Below are 16,879 nucleotides of genomic sequence, written 5' to 3' on the forward strand. Positions count from 1 at the left end.
AAAATGAAGCTTCTACTCGTTGTACAAGTTGACGGGACACATCATAGCACTGGCCCCACATGCTTGCCTCTAAACTTGGCTAAAAGACCCGCAGTGTACAATATATTTGCTGCAACCTCTAACATTTACCCCACTACAAATTAAAAAATATATCCTGTCTTGACCAGATGAGCTTGCAAACAACAATCACCAGGATGACAGGTAGGGCCAGAAGATTATTTTAATAAAAAATGCTTTGAGACGGACTCATAGCATGGAGCCGACCCCAACGATTTTAAGCTTAGAGGCATGGTACACGCTATCCTAGACTACTCATGAAACTGCCACACGAGCGTCTGAGCTGCGCTTGGCTCTTCACCTCTTCGGGAAGTCGAACAATGATGGAGTACTACTGCATTGGAGTACTACTACAATATGCTTCTGGCCATCTGACACCGAATGAACTGCTGCATGTCCATCGCCTGTGGGAGGGAGAGCGTGTAGCAAAAGCTTCTCCTAGTCCTGCCAGCCACCACGCTCATGGGTGATGGAGGGACGCAACTTCATTGGCTTACTGCTCCCGCCTTTGTGTCTATGACAGGTGGGCCCAACAGGTGGGTGGCCCACCTGTCATACAACCAAAGGCAGGTGCAGTTAAGGGACCCGAGCTCAGTCCGCGAGGGAGAGGCCATTGTAATCAAACTTCCCATTGTTGTACGAGTTGACGTGACACATCAAAGCACTGCACTCGATATATTTCAATAATTTGCGTTTACCAATGCATTAATTACAATGCATGCATGCATGACGTGACTCTCCTTTTGATACTTGCATGTGTTGATTTAATGCACCTTGAAGAAGTATGAATATGTGACGGTAAAGCTTTGTAATGCCCTGGACCTAAAGCGAGAGATGGTTGTATACGAGGAGGGCGAGATCATGCAGACGGAACATGACCCGACGATGGAGCTCTCTATGGTCACGATGGACCTTACCTTGCTCCACTTCCCCTTGTGCCTCCGCCCCTTGAAGCCTCTAGTGTATGAGGTTCGAATACACCTTGTCTGTTTGGCTGATCGAGCAAGGTGCAAGTTTCTTGATTGATGTGCTGCTCGATTGATTTGTGCAGTGCAAGTGAAAGCACAAGTGCTCCCTGGGTGGTTTTGGTAATTAATGTCAACATATCTCTTGTTGGACTAACACTTTTACCTAGTATGTTTCAGATAAGTTCAACAATGGAGTGGCATGGACTAGAGGATGTGGAACCCCATCAAGATGCTAAGGACAAAGGACTGGCTCAAGCTTCAAGATCAAGACTCTACATTTTCTATTTTAGTGATCCAAGATCACATTGAGTCTATAGGAAAAGCCAATACTATCAAGAGGGGATGAGGTGTTGCTTAATGGCTTGCTTGCTCAAAGTGCTTAGTGATATGCTCCAAAACCCTCAACTACCTTCCCACATCCACATATGACCTAAACCAAAAGTCAAACTTGGCCCCACCGATTCTATCTATCCGGCGCCACCGAGTTTCAGATGTCATAGCCACTGCCACAAAACCTAGCAAATCGGTTTCACCGATAGGGATCTCGGTCTCACCGAGATGGGATTGTAATCTCTCTGTGTATGTCCATTACCAAAATCGGTCTCACCGAGTTTGAGCAATCGGTACTACCAAGATTACAATGCAAACCCTCTAGTTAGCTTATTACCAAAATCGGTCCCACCGAGTTTGTGTAATCGGTCTCACCGAGTTTGCCTGACCAACTCTGTGGTTAGGTTATTACCAAAATCGGTCCCACCGAGTTTGTGTAATCGGTCACACCGAGATTACGTTATGCCCTAACCCTAACCATATTGGTCCTACCGAGTTGCATCTCAGTCCCACCAAAAATCCTAACGGTCACTAGGTTTGCTGAATCGGTCCGACCGAGTTTAACCATTTGGTCCCACCGAGTTTGGCAAATTGTGTGTAACGGTTAGATTTTGTGTGGAGGCTATATATACCCCTCCACCCACTCTTCATTCGTGGAGAGAGCCATCAGAACATACCTACACTTCCAATACACATTTTCTAAGAGAGAACCACCTACACTTGTGTTGAGGTCAAGATATTCCATTCCAACCATATGAATCTTGATCTCTAGCCTTTCCCAAGTTGCTTTCCACTCAAATCTTATTTCCACCAAATCCAAATCCCGTGAGAGAGAGTTGAGTGTTGGGGAGACTATCATTTGAAGCACAAGAGAAAGGGGTTCATCATCAACACACCACTTGTTACTTCTTGGAGAGTGATGTCTCCTAGATTGGCTAGGTGTCACTTGGGAGCCTCCAACAAGATTGTGGAGTTGAACCAAGGAGTCTGGAAGGGCAAGGAGATCGCCTACTTCGTGAAGATCTACCGCTAGTGAGGCAAGTCCTTCGTGGGCGACGGCCGTGATGGAATAGACAAGGTTGCTTCTTCATGGACCCTTCGTGGGTGGAGCCCTCCGTGGACTCGCGCAACCGTTACCCTCCGTGGGTTGAAGTCTCCATCAATGTGGATGTACGATAGCACCACCTATCGGAACCACGACAAAAACATCTGTGTCTCCAATTGTGTTTGAATACTCCAAACCCTTATCTTTACATTCTTGCAAGTTGCATGCTTTACTTTCCGCTGCTCATATACTCATTGCATGCTTGCTTGATATGTATTGTGTTTGTTAAACTTGTGCTTAAACTCCACTTAAACTTAAGAATATTAAAAACTGTAACTTTTGGCACTTAGTGTCTAATCACCCCCCTCTAGACACCTCTTCTCGATCCTTTCAATTGGTATCAGAGCTTTGGTCTCCATTGCCTTGGTTTAAACACCATTGGAGGAAGATGGATGTGTCTACTTTGGGGAGTCTTAGACATATCGTGCCTATTCTTGATGGAGAGTATTTTCATGAGTGGAAAAATGAAATGCTTGAGATTTTTAATGAATATCATTTGAACAAGTACATTACTAGCCCTTGTGCACCTCACATTAATCCTTTGCACCCTACCCTAGATGAAGATATTGACATGATTCACAATCTTAGAACGGTTGAGCTCATCATTAGAGGCTTGCCTAGAAACTTGATTAGTTGTTTGCCTACTCTCAAGTGTGCCTACACCATATGGAGATTTCTTGAGGAATGATTTCCAGATTATTCCTTGAAAAATTTAGATGAAATTCTCCATAAGTCTATTGCCTTGAGTAAGATGAACTCTAGTGATCCTAGCTTTGGTGATTGTCTATTTGAGCTTACCAATCTCATCCGTGCTAAAGGAAATGTTGGAATCATTAGCGATATCATATCCGAAGCTATTAGAATTCATAAAGGTAACCATTGTGATGATCATTTATCTAATGAATTACCCTCTCTAGGAATTGATCAATCACAAGATGATGTTGAACATGGATACTATGATGAAGATGATGATAGTGACTATGATCTTGATGATGCAATGAGGCATTTTGGTCCTATGGAAAATCTTCGCGGCTACATGGCTGGAGGAAAGGAATGGGTCCTCGATAGTGGATGTACTGATCATATGATCGGAGATAAAGATATGTTCCGTGAGCTTGCTGAAAACGATGGCCCTCGAAAATATGTCACTTTTGGTGATAATTCAAAGGGTAAGGTGGTTGGCCTTGGTAAGGTGGCCATCTCACATGATAGCTCCATACAAAATGTCATGCTCGTTGAATCCCTTGGATACAATTTACTTTCAGTTTCTAGACTTGCGGATTTCGGTTTCAATGTCTTATTCACTGAAGTAGATTGCCAAGTGTTTCGTAGAGACAATCATAAAATGGTCTTTACCGGTATACGTAGAGGAGATCTTTACATTGTTGATTTCACTAAAAAGGCTCAACCTAGAACTTGCTTAATTACCAAATCTTCTAAAGGCTGGTTGTGGCATAGAAGACTAGGTCATGTTGGTATGCGAAATCTTGATAAGCTTATTAAAGGTGATCATATCCTTGGAATAAAAGATGTCATATTTGACAAGGATAGACTTTGTAGTGCTTGTCAAGAAGGGAAACAAGTTGGAGGAAGTCACCGCGCGAAGAACATCATGACCACAAGAAGACCACTCGAGCTACTTCACATGGATCTCTTTGGTCCAAATGCCTACAAGAGTCTCGGTGGTAACTCATTTGGTCTAGTCATAGTTGATGATTTTTCAAGATTTACGTGGGTGTTCTTTCTTGATGACAAATCGCAGGTCCAAAAGATCTTCAAAAACTTCGCTAGGAAGGCCAAAAATCAGTTTGACGTGAAGATCAAGAAGGTTCGGAGCGACAACGGAACGAAGTTCAAGAACGCAAATGTGGACACCTTTCTTGACGAAGAAGGGATTTCACACGAGTTCTCGGCTACGTACACACCTCAACAAAATGGAGTTGTTGAAAGGAAGAACCGGACTCTTATCGAGATGGCAAGAACGATGCTTGATGAGTACAAAACGCCAAAGCACTTTTGGGCGGAAGCGGTTGAGACAGCTTGTCATGCAACAAATCTCTTGTATCTTCACAAGCTACTCGGCAAGACGGCATACGAGCTCCTCACCGGTAACAAACCCCAAGTTGGATACTTTCGAGTATTCGGCTCAAAGTGCTACATTCTTGATAAGCATCGTCGTTCTAAATTTGCTCCTAAATCTCATGAAGGTTTCCTACTTGGTTATGGCTCAAACTCTCACACTTACCGTGTCTACAACAATTTCACCCGAAAGGTTGAAGAGACGGTAGATGTGAAGTTTGATGAATCTAACGGCTCGCAAGTAGAGCAATTGCCAATTGATGTAGGAGACAAAGACCCTTCGGAAGCAATTCAAGACTTGTCCATTGGCAAGATTCGTCCAACGGAAGTGAAGGAGAGTACCTCGTCCGTCCAAGTGGAAGCTTCTACCTCACGACAAGGTGAACCAAGAGTTGATACGGAAGCATCCACAAGTGGGACACGCCAAGATGAAGAAAACGAGGAAGCGCACCAAGATGAACATCAACAACCTCCTTCTCCACCACGAAAAGAGAACGACAACGTCAACAATGAAGAAGGCCAAGAAGAAGCACAAGATGAAGAGGATGTTCCACCCCGACCCAAGGAAAAGCTTTCACGAGTTCGAGCAAGAATTGCTAAGGATCATCTCGTCGAGCAAATCTACAATGATATCCAAACCGGGAGAATCACTCGCTCTAAAACTCGTTTAGCTAACTTTTGTGAACATTACTCATTCATCTCTAGCATTGAACCTATGAAGGTTGAAGAAGCATTGGAGGATCCGGACTGGATAAACGCTATGCATGAAGAGCTACACAACTTTGAGAGAAATCAAGTGTGGACATTGGTCGAGAAGCCCGACAACAACCACAACATCATTGGTACCAAATGGGTGTTTCGCAACAAGCAAGATGAAGATGGACAAGTGGTTCGCAACAAAGCACGTCTCGTCACCCAAGGCTACACACAAGTTGAAGGTATGGACTATGGTGAGACATATGCTCCCGTTGCTAGACTTGAGTCCATTCACATCTTACTTGCTTATGCTAATCACCATGATATCACCTTGTACCAAATGGACATTAAAAGTGCTTTTCTAAATGGCAAAATTGAGGAGGAAGTTTATGTTAAGCAACCTCCCGGCTTCGTCAATCCTAAGAAACCTAATCATGTTTACAAACTTCACAAAGCCCTTTATGGTCTTAAACAAGCTCCTAGAGCATGGTATAAATGCTTGACCAAGTTCCTTATTGAAAAAGGCTTTGAAATTGGTAAAATTGATTCTACTCTTTTTACTAAAAGGGTTAATGGAGAACTATTTGTGTGCCAAATTTATGTTGATGATATCATATTTGGTTCAACTAACCCTCATTTTAGTGAGAAGTTTGGAAAGCTAATGTCGGAGAAGTTTGAGATGTCTATGATGAGTGAACTCAAATTCTTTCTCGGTTTGCAAATCAAGCAAACTAAGGAAGGTACCTTTGTCTCTCAAACGAAGTACACCAAGGACTTATTCAAGAAGTTCAATATGCAAGAATGCAAAGGTATGACTACACCCATGCCTACTAGTGGACATCTTGATTTGACCAAAGATGGTGAACCGGTTGATCAAAAGGTTTATCGCTCTATGATTGGTTCATTGTTATATCTATGTGCCTCTCGTCCCGATATTATGCTAAGTGTGTGCATGTGTGCACGATATCAAGCTGCTCCTAAAGAGTGTCATCTTAAGGCTGTGAAAAGGATAGTGAGATACCTAATCCATACACCAAATTTTGGCATTTGGTATCCTAAGAGGTCCTCTTTTGATCTTGTTGGCTACTCCGATTCGGACTATGCCGGAGACAAGGTTGATAGAAAATCCACTTCGGGTACTTGTCAATTCCTTGGTAGATCTCTTGTGTCTTGGTCTTCCAAGAAACAAAACTCGGTATCCTTATCCACCGCCGAAGCGGAATACATTGCCGCTGGTTCATGTTGTGCTCAATTACTTTGGATGACCCAAACTCTTAAAGATTATGGGATATATGTGAAACATGTTCCATTGCTATGTGACAATGAAAGTGCTATTAAGATTGCTCACAATCCCGTGCAACATTCTCGAACTAAGCATATTGAAGTTCGTCATCATTTCATTCGAGATCATGTTGCAAAAGGGGACATTAACCTTAAGCATGTTCGCACCGATAAGCAATTGGCGGATATATTCACTAAACCACTTGATGAGAAAGTGTTTTGCAGGTTGAGAGGTGAATTGAACATCATTGATGCTTCAAACTTGGAGTAGGAACTCCATTTGATACATGCGGGGCATGAGCCTATGACTAATCCTCGATATTTCTCTTATGATGCTATTCATATGTCTTGGATATATTTGTACCTTGCATGTTATCTAACCCGTGTAGGTACTTGGTTGAATCTAAATCTATGAGATTGCAACTCACTCACATCTTGAGCAATCTCTACATCACCAAGTCTCTACACAATGGTGGTTGAAGACAAGGAAGCACGAAACCATTCAAACATATCCTTTGGCAAATTCTATGTTGAGTCTCATGATTGTCATTTTGGATACACAAGTGCTCTTCCTTGCAAAGCTAACCCATGTAGGTAGATGAACTCAAACTCCAAGTGGTTCTCCCAACCCTTGATGAACTACATCAACCTTGAGCAACCCACACAAGTTCAACTACATGAGCAAGATCAACACCACCACCCAAGGTATGCTATTCCATCTTAGAGAAGCTTTACTCCAAGTCATGAGTCAAAGCAACTCGACAAGATGTGAATACATCAAAAGGCTTAAACGAAAAATGGTAACCCCATTTTGAGCTTAAACGATGAGTATGACCTATGATTGAGTGCTCTCACTTGACTCCTAAGTCAATATACTCTAACATAGGCGGCTTTGTCGCCGACCATCTCTAGATGAAGTTCTAAAAAAACTTCATCTAGAACTTTTAGTTTCTTTTCTTTCCTTTTTGTTCTGCATTTTCTGCATCCAATTCATGCAAATCTTTCAGTAAATTCCTTGCATATCCTTGTGAGATCTTACTTGTCTAGTGAGCTGAGGTGACAAGTGGTTTCACTCTAATGAACTCGGTCACACCGGTTTGTTCTCTTCGGCCCAACCGAAATCTTTCGGTGCAACCGAAGCACACAACTCCGAGTCACCGATTCCACCACAGGAAAAACAACTTGCCACTTATTCCTGATTTCTATTTGCTCCAGCTCCACTCAATGATTCTTGTCCTCTACCAGCATCATATTAGACATGCTGCTTTGCTCTATGACTCGAGGACCAACCCATTTGTATCACATGTCCAGAAGAGCCCTTCTTGGAAATTGATGTCAAAGGGGGAGAGAGAGATCACATCAAAGCTTAATCCTTCCTATAGGGGAGAAAGAGAGAATACTCAGGGGGAGAGAGTTTCTCAACTAGGAGAAAGTAATATCATCAAAGACCCCAGATGCTTGGTGTTTAAGAGGAGAGATGTCACATGTCTTTAAGAGGGGAAAGACATGTTTGGTTGCTTGCTTTAGCTCAAGCTCTGTTGTTTCCTTTTTTGTTGCTCTGATTTTCTGTTCCCTATCTTCTCCCAATATCCCATGCAGATTCAGGGGAGCAAGACATCTAAGGGAAGGAAATCTCTGATTTTATTGCATATCTTTACCTTTGGGGACATGTCTATATCCAATGTGGTACTTAGTACTCACTCTACATGTCATCCCAGTCTTGGTTCTCTTGTGGTTTCTCTTGCTTGCTCTGGTCAGTAGGTGTATCTGTGTTATTTAACCTTGTTTGCGCAGGTTCATCCCATCCTAAGCCAACTGAAGACCACAAGGTAAGTATATGCATCACAGTCATGTGAATGAGAAGTTCTTGCTGATGTACATACTGTTTGCAAGAAGGAATCATGAGCATGAAGGTACATTTCTCACATTCACATCATTTGCTCTGATGCATATAACCAAGATACATGTAACACATTGCTTACTCTGTCATGTTTACGCATTCACATGCTCCTATATTCAATATTCACATGATTGCATACATGTAGGGGGAGCCTATGCATGTTACATGTCTTTCCAAAGCTTTACTTGCTATTCTCTATATCTTTATCTAAAGCTTTGATGTATGTTGTCATCAATTACCAAAAAGGGGGAGATTGAAAGCACAAGTGCTCCTTGGGTGGTTTTGGTAATTAATGCCAACATATCTCTTGTTGGACTAACACTTTTACCTAGTATGTTTCAGATAAGTTCAACAATGGAGTGGCATGGACTAGAGGATGTGGAACCCCTTCAAGATGCTAAGGACAAAGGATTGGCTCAAGCTTCAAGATCAAGACTCTACACTTTCTATTTTAGTGATCCAAGATCACATTGAGTCTATAGTAAAAGCCAATACTATCAAGAGGGGATGAGGTGTTGCTTAATGGCTTGCTTGCTCAAAGTGCTTAGTGATATGCTCCAAAACCCTCAACTACCTTCCCACATCCACATATGACCTAAACCAAAAGTCAAACTCGGCCCCACCGATTCTATCTATCCAGCGCCACCGAGTTTCAGATGTCATAGCCACAGCCACAAAACCTAGCAAATCGGTTTCACCGATAGGGATCTCGGTCTCAGCGAGATGGGATTGTAATCTCTCTGTGTATGTCCATTACCAAAATTGGTCTCACCGAGTTTGAGCAATCGGTACTACCGAGATTACAATGCAAACCCTCTGGTTAGTTTATTACCAAAATTGGTCCCACCGATTTTGTGTAATCGGTCTCACTGAGTTTGCCTGACCAACTCTCTGGTTAGCTTATTACCGAAATCGGTCCCACCGAGTTTGTGCAATCGGTCACACCAAGATTATGTTATGCCCTAACCCTAACCATATCGGTCCTACTGAGTTGCATCTCAGTCCCACCAAAAATCCTAACGGTCACTAGGTTTGCTGAATCGGTCCGACCGAGTTTAACCATTCGGTCCCACCGAGTTTGGCAAATTGTGTGTAACGGTTAGATTTTGTGTGGAGGCTATATATACCCCTCCACCCACTCTTCATTCGTGGAGAGAGCCATCAGAACATACCTACACTTCCAATACACATTTTTGAGAGAGAACCACCTACACTTGTGTTGAGGTCAAGATATTCCATTCCAACCATATGAATCTTGATCTCTAGCCTTTCGCAAGTTGCTTTCCACTCAAATCTTCTTTCCACCAAATCCAAATCCTGTGAGAGAGAGTTGAGTGTTGGGGAGAATATCATTTGAAGCACAAGAGCAAGGGGTTCATCATCAACACACCATTTGTTACTTCTTGGAGAGTGGTGTCTCCTAGATAGGCTAGGTGTCACTTGGGAGCCTCCAACAAGATTGTGGAGTTGAACCAAGGAGTTTGTAAGGGCAAGGAGATCGCCTACTTCGTGAAGATCTACCGCTATCGTGGGCAACGACCGTGATGGAATAGACAAGGTTGCTTCTTCGTGGACCCTTTGTGGGTGGAGCCCTCCATGGACTCGCACAACCGTTACCCTCCGTGGGTTGAAGTCTCCATCAACGTGGATGTACGATAGCACCACCTATCGGAACCACGACAAAAACATCCGTGTCTCCAATTGCGTTTGAATACTCCAAACCCTTCTCTTTACATTCTTGCAAGTTGCATGCTTTACTTTCCGCTGCTCATACTCATTGCATGCTTGCTTGATATGTATTGTGTTTGTTAAAGTTGTGCTTAAACTCCACTTAAACATAAGAATATTAAAAACTGCAACTTTTGGCACTTAGTGTCTAATCATCCCCCTCTAGACACCTCTTCTCGATCCTTTCAGCAAGGGAGGGCACCTGGCCTGCGCGGACTGCCGCGTCGAGCGCCCCGGGAACCAGCGGCAGTGCGAGAAGTGCGAGCGTGGCTGTGGCTTCGACATGCGCAACAAGGTGGTGGATGCCGTCCTCTCCTCGGTGAGGGTGGTGTGCCCACATGAAGGCTGTGGGCTCTATGTTACTTACCACAAGCTCGCCGATCACCAGAGCGTGTGTCTACTCGCACCTTGCAAATGCCTCGTGCCCGTCTATGGCTATGAAGGCCCGCCGCCGGAGCTCCCGCACCACATCAGCACCGTGCATCCCATGCCAGTGCGTAGGATCCAGTACGGCAAGGTGCGCCAGCTGCAAGTGCCACTGTCAGAGCCACGACTCTTGCTGTTTGCGGAGGAGGATGGTCGTGCGTTTTTCTTGGTCAGCGGCGTGCTCGACATCAGCGCACCTATCGCCGTGTCGGTCGTCTGCATCAGAGCGGGGGCGTCCCCACTGCCGCACTATGTGGCCAACTTGTGGGCGAACAACCCGCCAGGGGAGCTCAAAGGCAGGACCGATACCGTTAAGGTGGAAATGGAGGTGACAAGCAGCAAGGATCCTGGCGACGTCGTCATGCAGGAGCTAACCTTCTTCACATTTCCGCCCAATCTGCTGGCCGGGGCTGGGTTGTCGAGGACGATGTCCCCCCACATTTAGATTGACAAGCTCACCTCCTAAATGATTCTATAGTGCCTTCTGTTTATCTTAGTAATATGCTAATATAGGTGTTAGCTCGGTCTACTTTAGCTTAAGAGATGGTGGGTTTTGGTGGTGATGCAACACTTACTTCGACATCAGATCAGCAGTTAAAGTAATTTCCAACAGTCGAATGGATATTTTGTGTCTGTTGGATATAAAGATCCTTTGGGTAAGAATTAAAAAATATTATATGCTTGTTTGTTCAGGAAGTGTTGCATAGTTGTGCGAGTTGACGCGACACATCCAAGTACTACTACTAGTAGTAGTACTCCCTCTGATCCTAATTTCTCTACGCATAAGTCGAGGCGCAGATACCAAGAGGGCCTAGTTGTGTTTATACTTGGACAACTCACCCGACTGCGCACCAGGAAGATGAAGCTCGTGTCATGTTGGTGCCGTGTGTGGCTCGCACATTAACCAAAACCTCGCGCCTCCAGCTTAGCCTCCGCATTTTAAACTTCTCAATCTCAAGGCCAAGGAGCAACGTGAAACCTATGATAGAGCCAATCGGATGGTTGAGAACACTACAATTCACAGCTATAGATGTGTGTGTGAGAGAGGACGAGTGCGTGTGTGCACCTATTGTCTTCCTGTATAACATACTAAACTCATAGTACAAGTGTATGTGGGTGGCATCGACCTAGGGAGCTAGAGATGGTGTGTGCGAGAAGTCCCGAGAGATAGGTGTAATGCGTCCAAAAAAAAGACTAGTCTATAGCTCGCCATGAGGCTATTCCCGTCGAATGCCCCAATAACCGTAAGATATGTATCCGACGGTGCCAGTTATTGCACGTACACAACAGTAGAAAAAGAACTACCATGGCATATGCTACACCACGGCCGAGAACACGTGCCCACATTACGCCATCCGAGAATAGTGCCGCACTTCGAAACTAGAACCGTCAATAAATTTTGAGCTTGCGTCTCGTCACATTCCAAATTACTACTACCACGCTATATTTAATTGCAAACCTGTTCACACCAATCATAACCTAAATGTTTCCCACTTAGGAGCGTATTAGTACTCGGTTATAAATACTACTATGCCAAGATGACTGCACATTCCTCCTCAACTCCTCATCCACAAAAACAAACAAGTCATTTAGCATCCTTCCCTTGCGTCTGCCATGGCCAGCGTGAGTTCTGGGTCAAGAGATTACCACCAGGGAGAGGCGAGCATGGAAGCGGAAGTACGAGATATGTCCCGCCTCGCCGCGAAAGCAGCCGATATGTCCCACCGTGCGGAAGTAGCAGCACAGAGGTCCTGCCACGCTGACGAAGCAGCACGGAGGTCCCGTCGCGCCGTCGATGCAGCAGACTGGTCCGGCCGCGCCGCGGAAGCAGCAGAGATGTCCCACCGCGCCGCGGCGGCCTGGGAAAATGTCTCGCAGGCAGGTGACGACTCTTATAGGCGCATGCATGCGATTGTCCATAGCCAGATGGATCAGATCTCTGGCTGGGCGAGGTTGCAGGATGACATGAAAGCCTCATTTGAACAGGCTACTGACGTCATCCGACAACTAAGGGAGGGCAATGAGAGTCTCCGGGCTAAGCGCAACTTGCTGAGGGAATCAGACCCTTCTTCTTGCAGCGCCGCCTCCTCGCCAGCGACCCTTCTTCTTGCAGCGCCGCCTCCTCGCCGGTGACCCTTCTTCTTGCTACGCGGCCTCCTCGTCGCTGACCCTTCTTCTTGCTGCGCGGCCTTGTCGATATGGTTAGGCAATCCACACCCACCCACACCATCCCCTCCTTCCCCGTCCCACACGATTGACGACTGTAACATCCTAATTTTCAATTTGGATGTTAATCATTAGGTCATCATATGCATCTAATTCTTGCATTTTTGAATTGGTTTTATTTAGACATTTTGATCCTAGAGACCTTAAGCTACTCAAGGGCCATTTGAGAGAGTTGGAGGTTTTCATAAAATTCCATTTTTGAATTTTCAAAATTGGTAAATTGGATCAAGGTGATTTTTATTTAAAATTATTTTTCCAATTATTTCAAAATAAATAAAATAGTGAGAGAAGATAATATGACTTCTTCAAAACAGAGGAAATAATGTAAATTTAATTTTAAATAAAATATTTATTTTATTTGAATTTTTGATTAAATTAGGGAAAAATTGCATGTTTAGCCCAGAAAAATGTTCATGTTGTCCTAAATATTAGTAGACGACCGTGAAAATTGTTTTTGGGATTTTAGGATTTTTATATATTTTATTTTGAATTTTTCTGTTTCGGCAAAATTAGTTTTTTTAAAAAGCCTTCGACTGACTCGGCCGAAGCCCAGCCAGCCCGCAACCGCCGCTGCCTCCCCGAGTCCACCTCCCGCACGTCTCGCCGGAGTCCGGACCAGACTCCGACTCCGCCGCCGCCGCCCTTTGCCCCCTCCCCAAGCCAGCCTCCCCCTCTTAAATTCTCCGCCGCCACCACCCCGTCCTTCTCAACCCGCTTGCCCCGCCGCCTACCTCGCCCCGCCACCGCAGCCGCTCCCGCACCACCCCGTCACCGCAGCCGCTCGCCGCCTCGCACCGCGCCCTCACCGCCCAAGCCGGCGCCACGCTGCTCTCCGCCGCCGCGCCACTCCCCGCCGCCTAAACCGCTGCCCCGCTGCCCCGTCGGAGCCGCTGTCCCGCCGCCCTGACCTCGTCGGAGAACCACACCGCTGCTGCCGGTTCACTTTCCCCCAAATCGGTAAAAAAGCAAGAAAAACCCGCCTATTTTTAATAAAAGTTTGGTTTATTTTCGTTTAGATCGGTTTTATTTTTTTAGGTTTCGTTAATTAGCAAACATTCACCTGGTTTTCTCTTTTAACGAATGAATTCGTTCGTTAGTTTCTGTTAGCGGACGTCTGTTTGATAGATTTTTCTTTTTAGTTTAATTTTCGGCTAGGGACCTATCCATAATTACTTTCTTTGCAGTTTAGTCCCTGATCTTCAAACCTTCACTACTTTTTGCTCGTGTATCCAAATCCAGTGAAACCAACGCCAAAATCTTCGTCTTGTTTTGCTCTGTCTAGATAATCAACTTGAACATGATTTTGGAAATTTAAATTTTGGTTTCAAGCAGATTTGAATTTGAACTTTTATTAATCGTAGTTTGAGTTTTGCAACTCTGATTCGATTGATCCTTTTTGCAAATCGAAGCTCTTCTCTTGAACTTTCAGTTTAGACCTTTTCTTTTGGTTTTACCTTTGCATCTTATGCTTGAGTGCTAATGTATGCTATTGTTTGTTCACGATAGAGTTTCCGGAGTGCAAGGCTTGCTACTACGAATCTATAGGGTTTTCCGATCATTAGCAAGGCAAGTAACACTTTGATCATATCCCTTTATTACCCAGTTTTTATGCATTTGTTTCAACCCTCAAACATTGCATGAGTAGGTTTTGATAACATGTGGGTATTGGGAAGTAGTTGATGAGGTAGGAACCTATTGTCTTGCTTTCAAACCCCGGGTATTGCTATGTTATGATTGCATTACTTTGCTATGCTCGTAGACGTGGATTGGTTTGTGAGATTCATGAAAGATGTGAGAGATTATTATTAACTAAGGGAAACTTAAGGTGGCTACTTTAAAACACATCTGGGTGGATTGGTTGTGGGCACCTGGATCAATCCAGTGTTTTCCTAGGATATCCCGGAGTACCCGTGTGGTCATCATATGGTTTGCCACCCAGGCTCAAAGGGATCATAAGATTATTCCTGCTAGGAACTTCCTTGTGCAGCCACAAGCCATTATGGGCTCTGGCATAGTTAAGTAAGTTGTGGGAAACCTTTCCATGATAGGCTAGTAGATGTAGGGGATTGTAGGTGTACCGGCCTATCTATCGGTTAAGGGGACCTCTTCAGAAAGACTGTGTCTCGATCATCCGGTTCTCAAACATCAGGTAGTGCAAGAAATTCAACGGAGGAGATCGAGTCTTGTGGGGAAAAGTGTGTAAACCTCTGCAGAGTGTACAAATAAATCATGATTTGCCGTGTCCCCGGTAATGGACATTTTGAGTATCTGGTATTTGAGTTATTGGTTGATCTCATCACTTTACTTAATAAATTTGTTGGGTTGTTAATATTATTGATACTTGATTTTTGGGATTGAGTTGGGGTTACCTTCTCAATATGGGTAATTTAACTTGGTAGTAAATAAAATCTATTCCTTTGTTGTCGGAAAAAATAGCTTTATGCAAAATTTAAACTTAGAGTCTCCACCAGCCAAATATGCATATGGAGATAGACAATTCTCATTATTACTCTATGGTGTGAAATTGCGAGTACATTCAATGTATTGACCTATATGGCTGCAACGTCTCATGTTGTAGGAATCTTACGACGAGTAAGTGATACGTTAGGGTTATGATGTGTACACTCAACTTTGCCATTGGTGTTGTTGGGACTCCACAACTTTGTTGTTTCTTCTGCTATATGGATTGAGGTAATGGCATTTACGTTACTTTATACATGTGATTTACCTCTGTTATAAATCCTCGAGTATTGTGTGTGTCAGCATACCAATCCAGGGATGACACTTCAACACAGAGACTTTGATCCATTGGGATCAGGTCACTACAACGGCGCGACACCTTTCGCTGAAATCACTGCCCCCTCCTCCAATTAAGCGCTGCCCACAGCCATTTTGCGCGCAGTATAACGTGGAGCTCAGGAGCATCTGGCAGCGGAGAAGCAAATCGCGGCCATGCGTGTCGACCACTAGATCTTGGAGGAGCACCTCGTCTTCGAGGTCACCGTTGACACCGCCACGCGGTTGTCTACTTTAAAATACAGTTCGTGCTGTTTTCTGGAGGCCACCGCCAGTGCCTTCTAGTGATTTGTCCTCTGTAATGTTAATATGCAATCTGATGTTCAGTTAACAGTTTGGTCTTCTGAAATGTAATGTCCAATTAATAGTTTGGTCCTCTGAAATGTAATGTTCAGTTAATAGTTTGGTCCAACAATTGCTACATTTCGTAGTTCTGTTCTCAAGCATTATTTGTTTTGTTAACTGTCTTATCTTCTAGTACATGTTTCTATTCTGCAATGTCGTGCTCAGTTAACTGTTTAGGTTCATTTGGTCTGCTGCCCATTTAACTATTTGATTCAATTCTGCAATTTGATTTTCATTTGCTGTGGGTACAATTTTGTATTGTTATGCATGTGAAATAAATCGAATTTGGCTGTACTCAATACATATTCTACTGATAGTATGAAAACTCTCAGTTAACCTGATCAAGATATTCCTTATGTGTCTTGCAGGTTAACAATGGGAGACACTGCGGTTTACCATCGAGGTTTGCTCATGCATGGTCCTTTCGCTAATAGAACATTATTGTGCAGATGAGGGAATCATTCTAATATTTAGGTTTCTTACAATTTGGTCTTGCACATGTATGTCCTGCTGTCAGAGGCTTAGACCCACTGTTCGACCCATTTTGCATATGGGGAAATGAGATGTCCATGAATATCAATCAAGTCAAGAAACTCAGAAAGATTTATAGGATGAAGAAACTTGCAACGAATAACAGCAAGATCTTTGTTTGCACAATGAAGAAGACATCAATCAACTATAGGATGGTACTAACTCTTTTACCTTCTTTTTACCCCTTGCGCCATTTAAAAATTTATAACAACAATTTATGCATATCTTTGTTTTCAGTACTTTTCAAAGCAGTTCATTGACGATTACCTCTCAAACCACCTGCATGGTCAAAGAGGTGAGGAAGGTATTCATTCAACACCCACGGCACAATATTGAAGTCTTCCTAAAGAGGACGAAGGTTGGGCGGGTAATTATCCATAGCCATTGGCCTAAAGTTGCAAGGACATTCAA

Source organism: Triticum aestivum, chromosome 3A (assembly GCF_018294505.1).
Source record: "Triticum aestivum cultivar Chinese Spring chromosome 3A, IWGSC CS RefSeq v2.1, whole genome shotgun sequence".
In the NCBI taxonomy this organism is placed as follows: domain Eukaryota; kingdom Viridiplantae; phylum Streptophyta; class Magnoliopsida; order Poales; family Poaceae; genus Triticum; species Triticum aestivum.